The sequence below is a fragment of the Leptonychotes weddellii genome, unplaced genomic scaffold (assembly GCF_054177405.1).
Source record: "Leptonychotes weddellii isolate Sample4059 unplaced genomic scaffold, ASM5417740v2 HiC_scaffold_9153, whole genome shotgun sequence".
NCBI classification, from domain to species: Eukaryota; Metazoa; Chordata; class Mammalia; order Carnivora; family Phocidae; genus Leptonychotes; species Leptonychotes weddellii.
This window is the reverse complement of record NW_028063119.1, coordinates 1-8,267: the sequence shown is the minus strand read 5'-3', so window position 1 is coordinate 8,267 and position 8,267 is coordinate 1. Positions and strand designations below refer to the sequence as shown.

At 48.9% G+C, this 8,267-nt stretch overlaps 1 long non-coding RNA gene across 1 annotated transcript; it reads right to left on the bottom strand.

The window, feature by feature from the left end:
- Window positions 1-60: 60 nt before the first annotated feature.
- LOC145720013 (uncharacterized) lies at window positions 61-6,496 on the bottom strand. Its single transcript, XR_014142742.1, has 4 exons — window positions 6,263-6,496; window positions 3,114-3,212; window positions 1,888-1,985; window positions 61-832 (listed from the first exon to the last, which is right to left on the bottom strand). It is a non-coding gene; the product is annotated as an uncharacterized LOC145720013 (long non-coding RNA).
- Window positions 6,497-8,267: the final 1,771 nt, after the last annotated feature.

Here is an 8,267-nt window from a genome sequence, read left to right as displayed (position 1 = left end):
GAGAGTAATTCCGAATGGTTTGGAACTTTCCTATTAAATTTTAGGAGCTTGTCTGCAGATTTACATTTCTGCAGATAAGCCCAGGCTCAGGGGACATGTGTGATGATAACCCAGGGCTTCATCAAGAACATGAGTGCTAACTGCAGGCAAGGAGCAGTGGAGTCCAGTTCCAGCTCCTAGAGCCGTCACCTGGGTGTTCAATCTTCGAGTGCATGCACCCTCCCCTCCCCCAGCACCCGCTCTGGCTGGGATAACAGTCAGGCAGAATGGGCAAAGCCTGAGGGACAGCTGGGAGGCAGAGCCGGCAGAGCGGTGGGCCGCCTCAGGTGCGCAGGCTGGGCCCACGGGACAAAGGGCCCCGCTTCTAATTCACACGAATGCACTGGCCTGTGGGTTGCTGGCGGCCTGACCTCAGGTGCTCAGCGGACGGTATCCGAAACCCGCACCCCCCGACCCCCCACGGAAGGTGAGGCTGAGTCCTGGGGTAGGGAGGTGGAGGAGTGACCAGAGCAAAGGAGACGGCCAAGGGGCGGCCCTGTGCCACCCCCTCAGGTCAACCTTAAATGGCAGCGTTAAGCAAGTACTAAGAATTACACAGACCTCGGAAAGGAAAACAAAAGAACAGACGAGAATCGTTGCATATGTTCTCTAGAGTAGAGCCAAACGTAAAAATAAAAAAGATAGATTAGCAAGTTATTCAGGCACCCAAAACGGAGATACACGCATTCTCTCACACAGGCTTACCTGGCTTAACTGTGACATTGACAAATCCTTCTCCAAAGGCATTTTCACCAGAAACTGCTACTTTGAAGGCATAAAGTCCTGCTGACAACTGCAACGTAAAGAAAAGTTACACAGGTAAACACGCCGAAGACGTGACGGGTCCACTGCCTAGAAAGTGCTAACAGCTCACAGAAGCCGCGGTCCTGAAGTGAGCGGAGCGCAGGGGCTGGGGAGCGTCTCCTCGGGAGAGGTGCGGACAGTGCCCCAGGGTCGAGGGTCACGCAGGAAGGGCCCGCGGCCTGGTTACGGACGCTCACGGGCGGACAGACGCCCACGGAGCCCGAACGGCCGAGGGCAGCAGCTCGTGGGCATGGGAATCACGCTGTTTTACTAAGTCGCTGGGCGAGGCGGCCGTCGGTGGTCCGGGTGCCACACTCGGAGAAGCAGGGCTCAGGGACGCAGGCGAGAGGGGAGCTCACGCTCACCCCCAGCTGTGCGGTCTCAGGAACCAAGAGGAGATAGTCATCCGGCGGGAAACCAGACCCCGGGCAGCTCAGTCAGTTTATTGATCCTTATGGTTCGGGAGGGGGGCGTGTTTCTTCTGGTGAGGGGCCTACCTCCTGGAGCCAAAGCATTCGGCAGCTGGAATGGGATTACTGGCAGCTCTGCTGGGAAGCAGACAGAACCAGAATGTCTCTACCACTGCACAGAGAACAGGGCCGGGGCGCCTGGGCGGCTCAGTCATTAAGCGTCTGCCTTCAGCTCAGGTCATGATCCCAGGGTCCTGGGATCAAGCCCCGCATCGGGCTCCCTGCTCAGCAGGGAGTCTGCTTCTCCCTCTCCCACTCCCCCTCCTCTCTGTCTCTGTCTCTCATGAATGAATAAATAAGATCTTTGAAATAAAAAAAAAAAGAGAGAGAGAGAATGGGACTTGGAAGACAGACTGCAACCTCACCACAGAGACCCTTGGGCAACCAGCCTCTTTTCTCCAAGCTGATATGCCAAGTCATTCAAATAAAGAAAAACCATCTGAAAGTCTCCTTTTTTCACCATCTGCCTGTCTGTCTACACAGCAGGAAGTTCATTCATTTATCACCTTCTTCTGTCATCATAAAACAGATTTCGGGGTTCAACAGCTGACACAAGCAGCCTCCAGTTACTTACGTGAGAGACATGAAGAGTTTGCGTGTGTCTTTCTTTTATTTCATCTCGGTAGTTGACAGGGTGGCTTATTAAACTCCATTCGTAGCTGTAGGTGGTTTCTGGGAGCAAAAACAGAAATATGAGTCGTCATAAACTCAGGAAGGTCGCCGTACACAATCTGGGCGGAGGCAAGAGGATGACAGCCCTGACTCCAGCAGGAGGGGTACCTGAGACACTCTGAACTCTGCCGTCAACCTTCATCCAGGTAAGGAATAGCAGGGTTTCCTACCCTTTTAATTTAAAATTCATGACATGTAGAAAGTGAAAGAAAGAAAAACATCTCCCTGATCTCCCACGTGGCATCTGATGACATTCCTTTCAGGGTGACTACGGATGTATATATACATTTCCACCTGGTATAATCCACTGTACTTCTTCTCCTTTTAATAAAAGGCAAGGAGATTTCCATTGGTTTCATCTGTTGTGGGGTTTCTTTAAGGACACAAACACGATGAAACCTTCTGTATGAAGGTGAAGCGGTCTCCCACCATGAGATGCTAGTAGTTCAAGGGAGAAGTGCCTCAGCCAACAGCATTACAGACAAATGCCAAATATCACCATCTCTGCTTCAATGTCGACCCATATGTGGTAGGGGGAACGAAAGAAGGAACACCTGAATGAGAACCACTCAGCACTGTGGGAACGAACACAGCCTAAGAAAGAAGACCTCTGACAGGTCAGGGGGAGAGCACCCATGTTTGGGGAAGAGGAGAGCGCTGCTCGAGCAGAAGAAAGGGCATTTGAGCAACACGTTTCAAGGAGCTGGCGTGAGGCACCCTGAGCACCTCAGAGCCCTGCTGTCAACAGGGGCGTACCTGTCAACAGAGCGCGGCACACACCGCGTCGCCTCTCGGTGCAATCTTCCCGGGCTCTGTGGGTCAGCACAGCTCAGGCTCTGGGCCGGGGACACCTCTCCTGCGCTCTGATTCACCCCTTGCTTTGCATCCTCAGCAACACGTGACCTTCCGTCCCAACCAATGGAAGGACACGTCCTGTATTCAGTTTCCCACACTCCTCGATTTTAAACTATCTCAGTGAGGCTGAATGCTTATGACCAGCAGAGCCTCGTCAGCGCTCTCGGCCTTCGGTCGCGACCTCTCACGGTGCGGTGAGTAACCTGTAAAGACCGGTGAAGAGCGACCCAGCCCACCGGCCTCTGGTGTCACGAAGGGAAGTCAAGCTCTCACCTGCAGGGGGCGCACGCACAACAAAAGCCTTCAGGTCCACTTGGTTCTCCGGTAAAGTCATTACGAGATTCTCGCCGGCGGACACCGTGAGTGCTTTCACTACAAGTTGATTAGAAATAGTACAGTCCTTTATAAACAATAATGATGTTATATTACTGCCCTATAATAGGTTTGTTATTTATTTACTTATTTTTTTAAGATTTTATTTATTCATTCATGAGAGACAGAGAGAGACAGAGAGGAGGGGGAGTGGGAGAGGGAAAATGAGACCCCCCGCCGAGCAGGGAGCCCGATGCGGGGCTCGATCCCGGGACTCCAGGATCATGACCTGAGCCGAAGGCAGACGCTTAACAACTGAACCACCCAGGTGCCCCTAGATTTGTTTTTAGATAAGATAACATAACATACTTTTATAATAGTTCTCCCTCTGATTTTATCTAAGACACTTCTTTCCTCTGGCTAGTAACTGCACCACGACCTATATTATGATGCAGGGCAGATTTCGTAAATTTTAAGTCATCCATGGGAGGTGACAAGGTAAAGAAAATATGATTTGGGGGGCGCCTGAGTGGCTCAGTCGGTTAAGCATCTGCCTTCGGCTCAGGTCATGATCCCAGGATCCTGGGATCGAGTCCTGCATCGGGCTCCCTGCTCTGCAGGAAGCCTGCTTCTCCCTCTCCCACTCCCCCTGCTTGTGTTCCCTCGCTCGCTGTGTCTCTCTCTGTCAAAAAAATAAATAAAATCTTTAAAAAAAAAAAAAAAGAAAGAAAATATGATTTGGATTGACTGAGCACAGTGTTGGGTAACAAGGGTACTGTGGGTTGAGTCTCTTTTCTCTCTTACCAGACTTAGCGCTTCCTGACTCCCTGGTATGAGCTATTTTTATTAAAAAATTGAGTGTAATCATAAGTGTTTCTGTATCATTAGTCACATACCGCTCAGTTCTGATAGCAGCCTCATGAATTATCGCTAATGGCCTTGCTCTTGGAACCTTTCCAAGAGAAAACCCAGTCAACCTCCATAAAGAGGCGATTTTAACTCAGGCAGCGGGGACATTCACTCTCATCAAAAGCACTTACCCATTAAGCCGGCCCTCAGAACCATGTCCATTCACCTTCTCCATAACCACGTTCACTCTCATCAAAAGCACTTACCCACTAAGCCGGCCCTCAGAACCATGTCCATTCACCTTCTCCATAACCAGCACAACACTGATGTACCCACTGGCTGGATGCAACTGGACATTCGTTTCACTTGTACAATACAACTGAGATAATGTCAAGATATCACACAGACAAAAGCAAAGTTTTTTTTTGTTTCTTTTTTTCTTAAGCTGAGTGCTCTTTAGAGGTCTCAGCTCCTTGGAGATGCTGGGGGGCCATGTGGCTCAAACCCGCTCCTGTCCTCAGTCAGTATCCCGTCCTTCCAGTGCCTTCCTACACCAGCTGCAGGGGCCTCCCTGGTGTCTCAGGCTCCTCTCTCCCATCACTTCCACGGACTCTTTGCCCTGAAAGTCAGCAATTGTGGACCCAGAGGGGACACTGGTCCCAATGTATCATTTTACAGATGAGGGAACCGAGCCCTAAAAGGCCAAGTAATTGCTCAAAGTTATACGAATAATTAGCAATAAGAGATCCACCAATAATTAATTTAAATGTATTTATCTCAACAGACACACATACCAGATTACACTGTGCCAGGCTCCATTCCAAGGACTTTAAAATGATCACTTCATCTAAGCTTCTAACAACTCCATGCAATAGGTCCTATGAGAACCCAAGGCTCCTACTTCCAGGCTAGTTTCCTTTCCAAAACACCACATGGCTTCTCTTCTGCTATTACCCTTCTCTGTACTCAAGCTCAGGATCAAAGCAAATCAACAAGGCAGAGAGGGTTATCCCCATAGAATGGCTTAGGAAACGAGGTCTCCAATACCTCCTTTATTAGTAAATCTAATGGGAGCTCTTCAGTGTTTGCCATGATCTCTGCAACCCCTGGCTCCTTCATGACATCTTCCTACTTGGAAGTTTCTCTTTCCTTCCCTCAATCCATGCCCTCCTCCTGATGTCCTGCCTCTCTGGCAAGACCACTCAGCCAGCTCTGGAGGCTCCTTCTGGTCTTCCAGCTCCTAATGTAATGACATCTCCAGAGTTCCTTTTCAGGCCTCTCCCAAGCTCACCCACTGCCCTCCGTGGAAGGTCCCATGTGTGCCCTCAGGCTTCAGTCATCACCTCTCTGCTGACGACTCCTGATCCTTTATCTTCAGCCCACCGCTCATCTAACTTTTAGTTCCATGTGCTCATCGATCTCAGAGTCCTGAGATTCTGCCAGTAGCCACTCATCAAATCCTAATGATCCCAGCCCCCTGATACCGCTTCAGTCTGGTTCCTTCTCTCCATCCTTGCAACCACTTCTTCTAGTCCGAATGGATCTTCTTGTCTCCAGTTGACTCCATATTATTTTCTCAAAGACAAATCTCATAATTTCATTTTCCTGCTTAAAATCACTCAGAGATTCTCTACACTTACCCGATAAAGCACAAATTCCTTAGCACAGATTACAGATCTTTTGAAATCTTGCCCTGCTTCCCACTCCAGATTCATACCTTGCCCTTCCCTCTCATGCACATGATCAGCTCCAGCCAGACTGACCTCCTGACTGCTCTCCCAAAATGTCACAGCACCCCTGTACTTTCATTCTCTTGCACGGGGCAGGAAACGCTGGGCACAGTGCCCAGCGCTCGGTGAGTACTCACTGAACAGAGTTATCATTATTGTTATTGCACATCGCTGCCCTGACCTACACAACACACCAACCCCACTTCAGCTTGTTCTATCCCAGCACCGCCACCTCTGGAAAGGCTTCCTGGCCCTTCGGAAAGGTCAGGCGCCTCCCGTCGCTCCTGTCACAACACTTCCCGTAGTATATGAAGACCAACTATTCACCCGTCCCTCGCACTGGCTGCCCTACAGATCACTGAGGAACAGACAAAGTTCATGTTTTCATTGCTGGTGGGGAGCACCGTGTCTAGCGCAGGAGAGAGGCTTGAAGATGCGCCTGGAGGGGACGAGTAAACCTTAACGTTGCCACTAGTCTATTCGACAGCATGGTTTTGTACTTTTCTCCAGCTGTATTGTTCTCACAGTTACCTGTCCTGGGAGCAGCGGTCGGAGACGCAGGTTGCTCTGGTGGGGTGGGCTCAGTGGGGACAAGGCTAGTGGGAGGGGTCAGGGCGCCATGCTCTGGGCTCCGCACGGGGACTGTGGGAAGTGGGCTCTTCTCTGTGGAGGCTGGGCTGAATGCCACTCTGGCTGGAGGAGGATGACGGGAAGATATTAAAACCTAGGAGATCAATCACAAACTGTTAGGAAAGAAAAAAACAAAAAATGGTTGACCTCGTCAAGCAACACAATGTCACTGAGCTTTTACATAAATGAGATTCAATGGCATTCAAAATACCATGTTTAATATCACAAAATGTTAGAACTCTAGACCATGTTTTTTTTTTAAGATTTATTAATTTATGAGAGAGACAGCAAGTGTGCACGCACGTGCTTGTGAGTGGGGGGGAGGAGAGAGAGAGAGAATCTCAAGTAGATTCCCCGCTGAGGGGCTTGATCCCAGGACCCTGAGATCACGACCTGAGCTGAAACCAAGAGTTGGATGCTTAACTGGCTGAGCCACCCAGGCACCCCTAGACCATCTCTTTCAAATATTCTTTCTGCTACCTATTAAAAAAATATAAGAAAACTATGGGTTGGACAGTTATTATAAGTGAACACACACATGCAAGATGAAAAGAGAGAAAATAACTATAGTGGGTCTCTGAACTAGTCAATAAGGCAAAAACTGAAGATAGATAATTCAACAGCCAGGCTTCTAGAGTAAACAATCTTTAATTATAACAACTATTGTGTATAAAGTAACCGGAAGTTACAGTTCTAATTAGCCAACTAAAGTTTTTTTTTTTTTTTTAAGATTTATTTATTTGAGTGGGGGAGGGGAAGAGGCAGAGGGAGAGAAGCAGATCCAACTAAGCAGGAAACCCGACATGGGGCTCGATCCCACGACCCCAAGATCATGACCTGAGCCGAGATCAAGAGTCCAACGCTTAACTGACTGAGCCACCCAGGCGTCCCAGCCAACTTCAAGTTTTTAAATTATATACGATGTGCCAGAGAGGAAAGTTTCATCGTATAATAATAAAATGCTCTCCTGGGCCTCATCTGCCAGTGACTGTAGGGACCACGTAAGTAAAAGTCAGGCTAAGAACACAGGAGACCCACGGGGGAAGGTGCAGTGAGAAATCCACAGAAAGAAAAGCTCTAACTCCGATGTAACCCAGGGAAGGGGCTGTAGGTGTTTATAGAAATCGCACATTGGTATCTGCTGCAGTTAAGAAAAGTGAGGACACAGCAGACGTTCTGTGATTGGACACCTGATAGCTGACATCACTGCTAATTTTCACTGAATACCAGATATTTCAGTTCATAAACTGCCAGGTATTACTAGGCAACTGGTAAAACCTTCAACAACAAATTTCAGGAATCAAGGCAAAAAGAAGATGAACCATAAATTTTTGAATATATTCATCAGACCAAGACAAATCAACTGATAACCGTTTTAAAAACCAGGCAGTGAGGGGCGCCTGGGTGGCTCGGTCGGTTAAGCATCTGCCTTTGGCTCAGGTCGTGATCCTGGAGCCTTGGGATCAAGTCCCGCTTCGGGCTTCCTACTCAGTGGGGAGCCTGCTTCTCTCTCTCCTCCCTGCTCCTTCTCTCTCTCAAATAAATAAATAAATAAATAAATAAATAAATAAATAAAATCTTAAAAAAAAAAAAAAACAGGAGGGGGAGGAGGATGGTGGAGGAGTAGGCTACCTAAATTTCGTCTGGTCCCAGGAATTCAGCTAGATCAGGATCAAACCATTCTGAACTCCTATGAACTCAACAGGAGATCGAAGAAAAGAATAGCAACAACTCTCTGAACAGAGAAGCGATCACTTTCTGGACGGCAGGTCGTGCGGAGAAGTGAATCTGAGGCGATATTCAGGAGGATAGACGGCGGGGGCGGGGGCCTCCATCAGCTGCTTCTGGCAAGTGACAGAGCCGCGGAGCACAAAATCGGAACTTTTAGAAGTCGGCTCCGCTGAGG